We start from the raw sequence: 15,392 nt of genomic DNA on the forward strand, positions 1-15,392 counted from the left end.
TTTGTGGGCCTGTGCTCATATTACAGGCGCTTTGTCCACAATTTCGCCAGACATGCGGCCCCTCTCAATCACCTCATGGGGAAAAATGTGGCTTTTGAATGGACTGCTGACTGTGAGACCTCATTCAAATACTTGAAAAGTACACTGTCCAACGCTCCCATTGTAGCCCTACCAGATTTCAGTGTGCCCTTCAAAGTGTTCACTGATGCTTCTAAGGAGGCGGTCGGTGCTGTCTTAGCCCAAGTGAAAGACGGGGTTGAGCATGTAGTGGCCTATGCCAGCCAGACACTTAATCAGACACAGCGCCGCTGGTCCACTTTTGATCGTGAACTATGGGCGGTTGTATGGGCTGTTCGTGAGTTCAGGCACTACATTGGACTGGCAGCTTTCACCATCGTCACAGACCATCGCCCTCTGCTGGGCCTCAGGCGCATGGCCCTCGACAACGATCCAACTGGCAGACGGAGCAGGTGGATCTTAGAACTGGATCCCCTCAACTGGGACATTGTGTACAAAGACGGACAGCGTCACCTGAATGCAGATTCTCTCTCTCGCAGACCAGACAGGGACAATGAAACATGCCCTTCTGTTGACTCGGTGGAGGTTAATGCAATACACTCTGACCCTGCTACACCTATTCCACAGCAACCTGCAGAGACCCGTCCATCCTCAGAGACTGTCACATCGACTGAGCCTGAGTCTGCTGAGACACTGACATTGACTCTTGGGTGTGGGGTAGCTCATGTTAAGGCACAGCAGGAGGCAGACGCAGACATCCAAGTGGTCCGCGGCTGGCTAGAACAGTCACGGAGGCCACATAAAGCACGGATGAAGGGAGCTTCTCGCACTTTGCGAAAGCTGTGGACAGAATTCGACCGTTTGACCATCCAAGACGGACTGCTTTGCCGGTCTGTGAACTGCTCCTTGTCGGGCGAAAGACTCTGTCAAATTGTGGTCCCTTCCTCTCTCGTCCCTGACCTCCTGACACAACTGCACGGTAACCCAGCCTCTGCCCACTTTGCAGCAGAGCGTGTGTGGGAACAAGCACGACGGATTGGCTACTGGCCGTCCATGTTCAAGGACATTAAGAACTTTTGTGAGCAGTGTAAAGCATGCCTGACACGCCGGTCTCCAGTGCCCCCTCATAGGGCACCGATGGGCACCTCTTGCGCAACCCGGCCTTTTGAAAGAGTGGCGGCGGACATTGTTGAGTTGCCACTGACCAGCAAAAGTAACAGGTATGTGCTTGTAGTGGAGGATTACTTCACTAAATTTGTCAATTTATATCCTTTGCCTAATCAGACTGCTCAGACAGTGGCTCGCTGTCTTTTTGAGGACTATGTGCTGGTGCATGGGGTGCCAGAGCGTTTTCACAGCGACCAGGGGCGTCAGTTTGAAGCAGATGTTATGCGAGGCCTCTGTGAGCTACTGAAAATCACTAAGACACACACCACTCCATACAATCCGCAATCAGACGGAATGGTGGAGCGCTTTAATAGGACTTTGATTGATCAGCTGGCTAAGACACTACTGGACTGTGGGGGTGAATGGGATGAGTATGTAAAACAGGTGGCCTTCGCATACAACACATCTGTACATGCCAGCACAAAATTCACTCCCTACTTTCTTGCTCACGGGCGTGAGGCAAGAGTCCCAGCGGACGTGCTGGTACCCTCCCATGCTGTGGGGACACAAGCACCCGGGTCTCACTCTGAGTTTGCCTCCTCCGTGCGGGCAAAACTTGAAACTGCCTTCAACAAGACCCGTATGCATGGGGCGGAGGCTCAGGAACGACAAAAATTTTACCACGACGAGAGAGCACGTCACACTCCCTACAAGGTGGGTGCTATGGTGTGGCTAAACAACCCAGTGGAAAGCCGCATGAAGCTGGCCCCGCATTGGAAAGGGCCTTATGTGGTTCTGCAGGTAATGACCTCAGGTGATGTGCCTGGCCTAACCTATCGCATCGCCAACCCCTTTGACTGTGACGAACGACAGCAGGTTGTGCATTACAATAGACTAAGGCCTTATACACTGCCGGTTCACATGCCCTCACAGCCGCGAGTGACTGGCCCTCCCTTGCCCACCTCTTCCTTTTCTCCAGGGCCTGTGTCTCAGGCCACTGACCAGGGTGGGCTACCTGACCTGGATGTGGGGCCCTCTTCGGCAGAGGACTCTATTCCGACTGCCCCTGCTCGCAGTCGGCAAGGACGTGTGCTGCGGGCACCAGAGCATCTAAGTGATTTTCTTATATACTGAGTGTAAGAATGTGTTTCAGACAGTGAGTTTTAAAAAAAAAAAAAAAAAAGGAAGAAATGTGTGGATAAGTGTTTGTTGTAACACTGTAAGATTTGTGTATGTGTTCTGTTGACATGTACGCTTGTGTTTTGTGATAGAAGCAGTCCTATATTGGGCTGTGTTACCCTGTTGGTGGTTCCTGCTGCTGGGTATGCCATGTTTTTTTTCTTTTCTGTCCTTCCTTGTGTATGTTCGATAAACGAGGACGTTTATTCTTGTGGGGGGGGACATATGTAACAGATTTGTATGAGACAGAATAAGAGAGTGAATGTATTTTATCCCCTCGGGGCTTTCCGTAGGTCTGTGTACATATATCAACTCTCGTGCCCATTTGTCTCTCTCTGACTTCCGGATGAAGTAAAGCAGATCTGAAGTTTCTCCTTCTGAATCCAGTGTCCAGTTATTAAATATATATAATGACAAAGTGCCAACGCTCGGTTACAATGGCAACACTTTTTTTAACCAACGCTTACAAAATTATGTCAGTTATGATGACAATCAATGTTATCATAGTCCGCACATAGCACTGTAGCCTACACCACCTTATTGTGTGTGGTGTGTGCTCCATACCTTCTCATCACAAGAATATGCGCCGATTTGGGTTCTGCCTCGGCTGCATGATAAATCCAGAAACTACTTTCGCAAAAATCATAACTGAACACAACTCTGGCGGCAGGCAGTTGCATGAAGATGCAAACCAATCAGAAGAGGTGTAGCAGACTCGTCACAAGACCTTTCTTGAAGCTCATACACAGGGTTCTGCAGTAGCAGCAGAATATTGCGCAGTATATTTCCAATTCTCAAATAATATTTTAAAAGGCTCCTGAGCTAGTGGGGCCGAGCCAAGTCACGGTGGGGCCGTGGCCCCACTAAAAATAGCCTAAACTCGCCCCTGAACTCACATATAGCCTACCATGATTTTGTGTGCGTGACGATTTATTTTCGCTACGTTTGAACAAAAGGATTACGATATATTGACACATTTGAGGTCAAATATGTACCGCAAATTTAGCTAAATTTATTTAAGTTTGATTTAAACTCCAAGAAAAGTCAAGACAATCGAAGAAGCAAAGGAGAAGCTTCTCACTGAGAGAAGGCATCACAACAACAATCATAGTCCAGCTTAGCATTAGTTCATTTCCTCCTTGTTCATTTCACATGCCAGGTTTCGAGCTAGGTACTGACGTCTGCCTACCGATCCTGACTGTAGTTGGGTGATTCTCTTTTTGCGGCAACATTTCAGGCTTGTAAAGTTGGGGGAAAAATACTAGTGGAATATATTTTTTTCATATTGTTTTTCAATATTGACATGTTTAACTATAAGAAATGCATAATTGTCAAGCTCAAGGATGTATATAGTAGTAATTAGAGGTCGTTTTATCAAATGTGGTTGCTGGAAGTGTTCCACCCTGTTAGGGACATTAGCCCCACTAAACATAGAACGTCACATAGACGTTCATATCTTGTCCATATCGCGTCCGTCCGTCTAAGACCAGTTCTGTACCCAAAAATGACGTGCAAAATAGGTATACTATTTTGACGTCAAACTATGAGGTCCATTAGACGTCTGAATATAGTTAATCATTTACCCAATGGGGACTGCCTAAACAGATGTGTCAAAAAAATAACACATTGGGATGTGTAGACAGCATTGACAGATTATGTGTCATTTTTGTGTAAGATTTCACAGAATGTGTGAAACCTGAAGTTAAGAGATTCATTTCTGGGTCGTGCTACAACAAGTGAGAAACTAACGGCCGTTTGGCTGTCCAATCGCGTGACTGTGGACATTTGAAAGCAGACTTCCGCCCGCCTTTTCTACCGTTGGAAATGCAAGATGCGGCGACTTGACTTCAGACACCGAGAGAGGCTGGCGTAAGTAATTCACTTTATTGGTATAATTTCGTAACAATTACGTGTGTTACCGTTAATGTATGGTTAAAATCAAACCCTGCTTCACAAGTTTTGCTGTACGAACATTGGAACAGCCTCAGTGATTCTGTGAACATTAAGCTAGCCTACAGATTTAGCTAGTTATTGATACTCAGTTAGCTCTAACGCTTGCACTATAAATTATATTTATTTTCTTTTAATTCACATGTGGACTAACTTAATGGTTAAAACGTGTTGTGTTGGGAAAATTAAAGGTTTGAAATGTGATATTGGATGGTTTGCTAACATTGGTTGCTAATATGGTAACTGATAATTAGCTGGTGTGGAATAAATCAGGCGGCACTTTACTGATGTGAAGTTTGAAAGCTATTTTCTGAACATAAAAGAAAGAAAGTCTGACAGGATTTGTGCAAGGATACTGAAACACCACGGATGGATTGACGTAGAGCTAGTACTGGTAGTGGGGCAAAAGTGGATGCTGCTAGTAACAGGTATCGGAGGGGGCAAGGCAAGGGCTAGCTAGCATAGAGGCGATTTTAAACTTCAGCGCTTCAAACGTAAGCTGTCGGTACCTTACCTGTCGCTTCTGCCTTATCTGTCGCTCTTGTCACCTGATTGGCTGAAATGAACGATCCATGTTTTAGAGGCTGTCGGGGTTATCGCCTGTTCATAAACAATCGTATTTTAAATTTTCCTGGTAGACTGTTCGTTTTTATTTAATAACAAAACACCGTGAAGCAGAACATTAACATTGAAATCGCGTCGCATTCATCGATCTTAATGTACTGAAATGAATTTCGACACAGGCTTGTTATACCCCCTGAAGGGCAGTTATGGGTGAGCGGTTAGGGCGTCAGACTTGCATCCCAGAGGTTGCCGGTTCGACTCCCGACCCGACAGGTTGGTGGGGGGAGTAATCAACCAGTGCTCTCCCCCATCCTCCTCCATGACTGAGGTACCCTGAGCATGGTACCGTCCCACCGCACTGCTCCCCATGGGGCGCCACTGAGGGCTGCCCCCTTGCACGGGTGAGGCATAAATGCAATTTCGTTGTGTGCAGTGTGCAGTGTTCACTTGTGTGTTGTGGAGTGCTGTGTCACAATGACAATGGGAGTTGGAGTTTCCCAATGGGCTTTCACTGATTTACTATGTTTACTGCTAAGCTAATGTAGCACGTTGTGTAACACACGACCACCGGTACATTAAGTTTATATTGGCCGCGAAATATTTTACATCTGTAAGTTAATACAGTATACTATTTTACATCTATAACCTATCTATAGCCTACTATTTCCACGATCTGCTTACCTTGATCCCCACAGATACCACGCAAAACGCCAAAATACGAGGGAATGCACTCATTGACTGAATATTGCTACTGTGACAGACTGAGCAAGTGACTGGATTACATTAACTTGCTTTTCGTTTTTACCTGGTAACAATTATATAATAATTATATTCTCTATAACATAACAACGTTAAAAATGCAACTAAGTAGAAGCTTGCAGGGACACCAGTGTTTTATTTCACCTTTATTTTGGAATTCCCAGATGCCAGTTTAAATCAGCTGAAATAACTTACAGTATTAAGTAATGTGCCATTTATATTTTTTTTAAAAAACAACAACAAAAAAACAAACAAACAAACAAAAAAACTTATACACTGCATACCCCTACTTGAATAAAAATAACATTTTGTTAAACAGGTGCATGAGTAAGGGACAGCTCTTCCACATACCCATGTCATTGTAATGGGGGCAGGCGTTTGTTTACATTTCAAAAAAACATCTTCATTTATTCCCAATAACATTCAAAAGGTTATGCAACATCAGCAGACAACTAGCAAACAGACAGTGATACCTTTTGGGATGGTATTTGGATTAGGCCTATGTTAAGAAGGTTTTTAATACAATCAAAGTCTGCCCCCATTAGAATAGCTCAGATCTCAGAAAGAGCTGAGTCAAAAGAATGCCATCATCACCGGGTAGCCTACTGACAAGTCAAGGGTAGCATGAGCTATACAACAGCATATTGAAATTGGCAGAAACTATCTTTTAAGAGACAAATGGTTGAGTAATCCAGTGCCACTTTGATGTTATGGGCATTCTAATTTACCAGAAATCACCAGACATAACCTTCCATTCATTTTCAATGGTTTTTTTTCTTCTGGTGAGTTAGAATGTCCATACCACCAAAGTACCAAAGCGTGGTATGGAAATCTATGGGACAATGAAGAGGGAAGTGTGGGTGACCAGCTGGCATCAAAGCATCAAGGATATCTGGGCTTCTATAACCCTGATGCAATGCCACTGCCCATTGACTTCAATGGTGCGACACCTTCCATTCTGACACACATTGAGACACACTGCCATGCAAAGCAAGTAAGAGTGTGGGAAGATATAATCACAAATAGTAGCTACATTCCTGTCCTGATGCATCTGCCAGATGGCAATCTAGCAAAGAACTTGTGCCGAGGGTGCAGTAACACATGGAGAACCATGATGTGACGCAGTATGTGATGGTTTCTTAGCAGTTTTGTGGTTGTAGTGTCTTCTACAGGGTTCACAAGAAGTGTAGATTTTGCAGAGGTTTTGGTGGCCCATGACTGGTCCTGGATGGTGCACCACCTCCACCGAATCTCCCCTGATGCTGATGAGTTGGACATGCTGGAAATGTCATCTAAAGTTTGGCAAAGAGAGAAGATTAGAGGAGAGTGCGTGCGTGCGTGCGTGTGTGTGTGTGTTAGTAATTAGGGCTGGGTAAAATAATCGATGTAATCGATAATCGATCAAATCGAATCGAGATTCACATAATCGATTCACAGGGCACAAAATCGATTTTTTGGTTCTTTTTCTTTTTGTTCTTTTTGTTTAATTTAGGTCTATGGAAAATACCCAGTAGGTATTAGTCAATTAGGCCTAGGTCTACTTATTACAAATTAGCAATCTGTTAACACTGTCAAGCCACAGCCCTTTGACAGTATAAAAATAGGCAACAGCGGGGGAAATCCTGGCACCAAGAAGGGAACGGATTGAATCGATTCGGAATGAATCGAATCGAATTGAATCGTGATTAATCGATTCAAAGCCCTAAGAATCGAAATCGAATCGATACAGGAACATGGCTGCAATACCCAGCCCTATTATTAACCCATTTTAGCCTGATGCTGCATACACGATGCATTGTCCAAGGCGCCTAAAGTGACATGGGTGCATTCCAATATGCAGACTCCTGTCCATTCTCATGCAAGATGATGGTCTTGGCTTTTAAATGCAACTAATTTCATGTTTTTATGTGCCTCAGAGGCTGAGCAAGTTAGGTTTTTACCGCCCCTGGCAAAAAGTATGGAATCACCTGTCGTGGAGGATGTTCATTCAGTCATTTTTATTTTTTAGAAATATGATGGATCACAGACCTGACTCAGAACTGAACTCATTTCAAAGGGCAACTGTCTGGCCTTAAGAAACACCAAAAGAAATCATGAAAAGTAATTCCATTAGTAAGTAAGAGTTACTTTTTTAGAGCATGCATAGGGAAAAAAAATATGGAATGACTCAGCTCTGAGGAAAAAAATATGGAATCATGAAAAACAAACACACAAACAAGCACTTCAAAAACTTTTTCTGGATTTTGGAACAACGTACAGCCTCGGAGTAATAGTATTAATGAGAAAAAACGGTATCCTTTATCAATTTGGCTTCAAATGTCTCTGATTACAGTGACAGAACATCTTGGGACCTTGCCATTGACCATTTAAAAGTGATACTGTCCCATTTTTGGAAATAAGCTCATATTACACATCCCCTTGAGTTAAATAACTGACTTTTACCTTTCTCCTGTACTTTCAACCGTTCTCTGAGAACGGCAGTGCAAATTTTACCTCCGAGCTAGCAGTTAACATGGACTCCTATGAGACCAGTTAGCCGCCAGCTGAAATGAGTTCAGTTCTGAGTCGGGTCTGTGATCCATCATATTTCTAAAAAATAAAAACGACTGAATGAACGTCCTCCACGACAGGTGATTCCATACTTTTTGCCAGGGACTGTATATGGGTTGTAATAACCAACCTACCGTAGAGCACATTTGTTGTCAATACTTGAGTAATGTCGTTGACCGCCCTCCTCCTCCAGGTGAGCCATTTGTGTACATCCGTGGACTGGCAGCAACACAGCATCTGAACAGACAAAATCCAAGGCGACATTGCAGTACAAAACTATTAGATTACAGTCTTGCATTACATTTTGTGGTAATGCAGTTATGAGTGTTACAACACACCCCAGTTGCAGGCTTATTATTGTGCTTCTGGGTTCACTCTGGGTGTGTGTAGAGTAGTTTATCTAAGTGGCCTCTGTCTTCAGTCTACAAGAAAGTAAGCTGTATCTGTTGTGTCTCATCTGAATTTTAATATAATACTCCTCTTGTAGAATATACCCCATGTGGACTTTGGGAATCATAGACGTTTTGACATTTATTTTTTCCACAATTAAGACCTCTGTGTCATATTCCCAAGGAATGGTAGCATCGCATCTGCTCTGCTGTGCTGAGTCAAAGTAATTCATAAGCCTACTGGTTGTGTTTTCCCTGCCCATTCACAACTTTGATGGCCTGCAATTTATTCAGATGTGTTCTACAACTTTTTGATGAAACTTCCATTTTACATTTGATACCACAAACTAGGCTTACTTGTTGTGCTGTGTGGATTTTTGTTAAGCAGGGATCTCACTTACCAATTAGCATGTTCTCCTCTTGTTACCAGCATCAGTCTGAACCTGACTGGACACCTGTGCACGTCACCATATGTGAACTCTGAGGGCAAGTGTAGAAGCCTGGCAAATAAAGACAGGAATAAGTCTCAGTATCACTGTAGGCTGTACAGCAGGGGTGGGCAACTTTCATTATAAGGTGGGCCAACATTTTTAATTACCACAATCAGTGGGCCACATCACCACGCACTTGAGAGAATTTACAAAAGGATACTTCACTTTTTCTTTATTTATACCTGAATGCTTACACTATTGATTTATAGGGGGTTAAAAACTGTCCTTTTTCTTTTTTTAAAAAGTGAGAAGTTGGGCTGCATGTGGCGCCCGAGCCTCCAGTTGCCCATCCCTGCTGTACAGTATCCTAACAGAAAGGCTCTCATAGTATTTCAAATAATGGTCTATATAAAAACTGGTTATAATAGGTACAGTGCAGCATAAACAGGGTTGAGGGGGTGGTTTCTTTTATTTCGTTGTACCTACCGAGTAGTTTAGCCAATGTCTGTGTGACACGTTCATGCTGCCACCTCCACAGCATCCTCTTCACAACCGCAGGGGCAAAACACCTGAAAACATAATAATGTAATCCTTTTTCAGTCCAAGATATAGACTAGAAAATGAGTGACAGCATCACAATCAGGTATGCAAGTGTAGTGGACCCCCCATTTTTGTCTTTTTGTTATTCCCTTATTCTCACTCCCTGTCTTTTTGTTGTCCTGTCAGAAGTTGTCTTTTAGTTTAATTATGCTGTTGCACGTTCTCGCCAATAGATGGCATCATAGGACCAGCAATGAGTGCAGAGACCCTCTATGGTGCAGTAGCCAGTGACTTCGGTCACATAAAGAACGAAACGTGGAAGTGACAGGCTTTGTTATGATACAGAAGGCAGCAGTGTCAGCTGTACAGTTATGCTGAGGAAAATGTAAATAAACAACGAACTCAGCAAAACTCAACACACTTGAGGACCTTATTCATTGAGTGTGCAACATAAGCATTCACGCAATAATGCCACCAGGTCACATTTAAGATTTAACTAGGAGTATTTTGTTATGGATCTTATGTAGTGATAGACTTACCATTTCTTGTTATGGCATATCTGGCCTATTCCCAAGAGAAGGCTGATGTCCCTTTCTGTTGATCTGATTTTGACGTCGGCAAGATGCTTCGTGCTGTCTGGGTTTCAAACCTAGTGGTGAAATGACAAGGGATTTTATGTAAACAAAATGCTTATTTCAGTAAGTGTACATACAGTAAACAGATCTAAGATGTTCCCAGAGCACCCTACGATAGCTGGCATGGTTGGCACAAAGACCCAAAGAGCAAAATTGTCCCAAGATTGTCTTCCAAACAATTCCACTCCAAACATTTTCCTTCTGAAATAAACAATGTCCATATCCAATCAAACCTCAGTAGGCAGCTATCTCGTCAGGTCGGCCTTACCATAGACACATCTGTGGCCCGTAAATTTACAATCTCAAACGTCATCACCATATAAGCCATGGCACAACACAAGCGTTTTTTTGATAATAAACAAGATATCTCGGCACGTTTGCGCTAGTTATCTGAACACTGATTGTTAGCGAATGCCCGAAATAGTGTAGAGCTAGCTGCCATTTATGTTATGCTAGCTAGGGTCAAGTCATCTCATCCAAACTAGCCACAGTAAGGGGGGAATTACGCTTCAAATGAACGGGAATGACTAAAAACTTTAGAAATATATTGTTAGAATGTACCGTATACAAGGTTAGTCTATGAGGTTAAATAGTTTTCTTACATATATATCTCAGTTACGTACCTTATCTTCTGCAAGAATCGAGGCCTCCTGTTTCATTGGCACGAATGAATGAAAAATCCTGTCAGGGAGCGGAGCAGTTAACTGCAGCCGTTTGTTTACAGTTGTTACCAGGGCAACGCAGCTAGGACCCCAAAGCGACAGATAAGGCAGAAGCGACAGGTAAGGTACCGACATAAGCAGTTCTGCGTCAAATAATGGAAATCAGACCATCCGCCACCCTCGTACATGATAAAGAATAGCACCAGTAAAAGCAAGCAGTATCCCACTGTTTTGTGTTGGCTCGATGAAAGGTGATAGAAACGAATTTCCGAATCACATTATGNCGGCTTGGTTGTTGTTGTGGCCAGTCAATAGACAAGCTTTGAACCGTAGTTCCATGTAAGTGTCGTGGTTTTCACTGTTTCAGTATGTAGTTGAATATGGTAGATCTGGGCAACTGGTCAACGCTGTCGTGTTTTGTCTCGGTAGACCTCGTATGACGGTGTGTTGGGAAAATACCGGCAGTTGTTTCAGATGGAGGGTGCGACGTGCCAGATGTACGCTGTTCGAGGGATAAAACTGCCACGCACGAGATTTTGTAGGCAATGGTAATTGGTGACGATACCATGGCGTTTGAAAAGAAGATTCAAAGTTTGAGTTTTATGTGGCAGAGTAGAACAGCTGCGTGTGAAGTGTGGCGACTACCAAGGTATCAACACCAGTTATGGCTACGGGATTTTAAAAGTACCTTCAATGCACTGGGAACTAACGTGCTCTCCCCCTCTCTCTCTCTTCTCTCTTCGTCAGGGCCCAGGTCTTGTGGCCACATCTGTCCAAGCTCCTACTCTGATTGAACAGTTGGATGATCAGACTGATGGTAAGTGTGTGTGTGTGTATCATATTGTCTATGTGATCATGTGTCTAATTGCCATCCACTTACAGGCCCTCTGCCTCCTTTCATTTGTTTTTTTAGATTTTTTTTTTATTGTTGTATTGTATGCAATTGTGATAAATATGTTACTGTGATAGTGTTATAATAACACAGAGACTTTGGTAAATGTGAAATTTAAGTACTGCTGTACAATTTTCTGCTCTCATTTTCAGATGAAAAGTGCTACACAGTTCTCACACATCTTCTGACTCCGAAGCCGCTGCAGTGTAAAATCTGAGATGTCTTTTCTGGTTGATTTTGTGCAGGTATTTTTCAAAGGATAGTTACTTTTAAAAACTTCTTTTAATCTTTAAAAACACTTTCATGCAGAGCCTCTGTTAGGACCTCATTGCGATACAGAGTTATGACCTTGTCACCAAAATGTCAATGACCATATTTTAACCTGCTATTTAAGGCTGTCATAGCCATATTCTTATAACAATGCCGTTAAGTTCAAGAGAACTATAGTTTGGTGATATGGATCCCAAACGGAAGGGAACAGCAGCGGTTTGTAGTTGTAGAGAACTAATTAGCGCCAAGTGTTGTTAACCTGTTGTTTCTTGTTTACCTGTCACTGTAGCCCATAGCACTTTTGTCATAGAGAGCAACTTGGTCAGTAAATATGTGCCTGCTGTATAAAGTAGCAGTATTTGGATGAGTTACAGCTAACACGGACGGCAAACTTGAGACTGTATATTGTGTGTTTGACAGATTTCTGACAGCGACAGCGATGGTGAGGGAAGCAGTGTACCGAACTCTCAGATGACTCGGACCAGGTGACCAAACCCATGCAAAGCACAATGTGAGTGTACACACACACACACACACACACACACACACACACACACACACACAGACCATGAGTCAACATAGTAGCCCCTACAATATTTTTCCAATTTATTGCTGTATGCTTACCATATCCATCATGTTGATGTGTGTTAATGCATCCTTGTGTGTGTATGTGTTGGTGTTAGGACTGTGCTGAGGCGTTCCGCCCCCCTCCCCCTCCACACCACTCAAGGCACGGCGGCGGCCCAACCGCAAACTAACGTGAGTACACAACACACACACACTTGTGTGCATGCCACGCACTGACACTTTCTCTACAGTGACTTGTCAACTTTCCTTACATTGTGTGTGTGCGTGTGACAGGGAGATTAACATGAGGCTGGATGCGCTTGGCTCCCTGCTGCGTCCATCACCAGAGGGGCCGGGATTGCTGCGGCAGCTAGCCAATTAAAGGAGGAGGATGAAGGAGAGGAGTCTGACGATGCCGACATCGCCATCGTATGCAGTCCACGCCCTCGCAGGAAAACCAGCCAATGAAAACGCTTGCAGCAGCATCAGCAGAACACACCGGCACGACTGGTAAACTTAAAGATACGCCACAGACCAGACATACACCAAATACAACTAGCACAGGTACACACACACACACACACACACAGCAGTACATCTGTTTTGTATAGCGCTTTGCCTAGTCAAAGACTTTTTACAGGAAGTATTATAATTCTGTTTTATAGTTGGGGGAAGCCATGGAAAGTAGATAACCCTATACAGCTGATGTGTGTGTCAGTAATATTTATGTGTATGTGTGTTGCAGACAGAGCTTCTGAAGCATGCAGTGGAAGACCTGTCAGTCAAGCTAAAGGTCCCGCCCTCCAAACTGCTGCTGCTGCACGGAGAGGCGGAACTTAACACCTCACACACTATTGGCCAGCTAGGACTCTGCATCGCTGACATCTTTGGTAGGAATGTGTGTGTGTGTGTGTGTGTGTGTGTTTGCGTTTGGGTGTGTTTGCGTGTGGGTCTGTGTTGGTGCAAGTCAGTCTTGGCTCCTTCCTGATATTATACTGTATAAGTTCATACGTATACCGCATTGCAAAATGAATTTCATATACAGTATATCACGAAAGTGAATACACACCTCACAGTTTTTGCAGATTTTTGATTATACATTTTCATAGGAAAGCATTACAGAAATTTCACTTTGACACAATGATTAGTGACCTTTTAACAACTTATTTAACCGCTTAAATTTCTTGCGTCAGCATGACAGTCATGAAGTAACGAAGATGGTTGACAGTTCTTATGTTCACTGTCCCTGGGTCGCTACAGTATGCTCAAAATTCATCATTTAAAGACGGTTTTAGCTAAATTTTCTCCCATGGGAGACCATGCCCCCAGACCCCCCTAGTATGACTCAACACTATCCCCCAAAAACGCCACTGCACACCACACATTCGCGCGCACCGCTGCAACACACGCGCCGCTCCGTGCCACCGCGCCACGCCGCACCTTTCTCACCTTTTTCACCCCTGACCCGTTTTCATGCCTGTATACTTAGTTTGACTGGTATGCTTCATACCTTTCAATCAGTTAAGTAAAACTTGCTATTAAGTATTATTGATGATGTGTCTCTCTCTCTCTCCCCCTTCTTCTTCTTCCTCCTCTTCTACTTCTTCTCAGTCTGGAACCAACTTCACATCCCTCTTCACTGCACTACTGACACTGAGATGGAATCCACAACCCAACCACTAGTGGTCTGCATTGGGAACCTGAAGAGTCTGTCATAACCGCCAGGAATGACCGTGTGACCATTCCCGTTGCAGACGGCCTGACTTGCACAATTGACAAGCTGTTCAAGCTTTACTGGGTCTGCAACTTGTTATATCCAGCACAGCTCAGCTCTGTTTTCACCTTCTTTGAATATGTTTATGACGTTCCCATCTCAACCAACAAACGAACAAAGGCACTACAACTTCTCTCAAAGCTTCCCAGCAGAATTATTTTGATTATCATTTTGGCAACACTTTATTTTATCATTACATCTATTAGCTCTAATACATAGTGTTAATGCCTGTATGCTGTATAAGTAACTTGTAAGGCATGCACTAAGCAAAATCAAACATACGTTAGGCATGTATTCGCAAATGCCTTGTTCATGCACAATTTGGGATTTATTACCTAATATAACTTCAGTAAGGACCTAACAAATGTTTGATTTCGCTTAGTACATGCCTTACAAGTTACTTATACAGGCATTAACCCATTGATGCTGGATGTTGGGTTGTGCAACATTGGCCCTGGCGCCTGGAGTTTTGTATGGCATCAGCACCCTTTTCTGCAAGTGCTTTAGGCATCAATGGGTTAACATTGTATGTATTAGTGCTAAGCTATGTAATGTTAAAATAAAGTGTTACCATCATATTTTTAAAAAATATATGTTGTAAAACTGGACGATTGTGAAATGATATGATGTGGCAGATGTAAGACCCATTGATGTAATGCAGAGTTTTCATTCAGATGAACTGTCTCTTAACCCAAGGTACAATGTCTTTTCTTCCAATATGTTGGATCCTACAGTATTTCATAAGAAAGTTTTCAAGAGTATTTAACACTACTTCGAATTTCAAGACTTTTGGGTTTTGTAATACACCGGTAATGTTGTTAAGAGATGATAGTGTACGAGTCATAATCATCAATACTTCATGAAATTCGCAGTGGTGTTAATTATTCTTGAAAAAGATCACATTTGTTATCTCCCCCTCTTCTGAAAAGCCTAACAAAAAAGAATATGACAGTAAAGTTAATGTAATACAATTTTTTTTTAATTGAATGTAAACACAACTCTACAAAAAAAAAAAAAACGTTGCAGAGGTATGTAGTCAAGACTTTTGAAGATTTAACCTTGTAAACAAAAGTGTTTGCTAAATAAAAGTAAACCCCCCCTGTCA

The 15,392-nt window shown here is 43.1% G+C and overlaps 2 long non-coding RNA genes across 3 annotated transcripts; one reads left to right on the top strand and one right to left on the bottom strand.

Moving 5' to 3' along the window:
• Positions 1-3,753: 3,753 nt before the first annotated feature.
• On the top strand, positions 3,754-15,392 carry LOC134442609 (uncharacterized). Its single transcript, XR_010033410.1, has 8 exons — positions 3,754-4,173; positions 11,532-11,601; positions 11,829-11,921; positions 12,367-12,457; positions 12,630-12,705; positions 12,808-13,023; positions 13,259-13,403; positions 14,125-15,392. It is a non-coding gene; the product is annotated as an uncharacterized LOC134442609 (long non-coding RNA).
• Positions 6,451-10,903, bottom strand: LOC134442610 (uncharacterized). Of its 2 annotated transcripts, XR_010033412.1 has the most exons (6): positions 10,746-10,903; positions 10,027-10,136; positions 9,434-9,516; positions 8,918-9,016; positions 8,262-8,364; positions 6,451-6,869 (listed from the first exon to the last, which is right to left on the bottom strand). It is a non-coding gene; the product is annotated as an uncharacterized LOC134442610 (long non-coding RNA). The 2 variants fall into 2 exon arrangements; XR_010033411.1 differs by lacking the exons at positions 10,027-10,136; positions 10,746-10,903 and having other exon boundaries at positions 9,434-10,016.

Source organism: Engraulis encrasicolus, unplaced genomic scaffold (genome assembly GCF_034702125.1).
Source record: "Engraulis encrasicolus isolate BLACKSEA-1 unplaced genomic scaffold, IST_EnEncr_1.0 scaffold_183_np1212, whole genome shotgun sequence".
Lineage (NCBI taxonomy): Eukaryota > Metazoa > Chordata > Actinopteri > Clupeiformes > Engraulidae > Engraulis > Engraulis encrasicolus.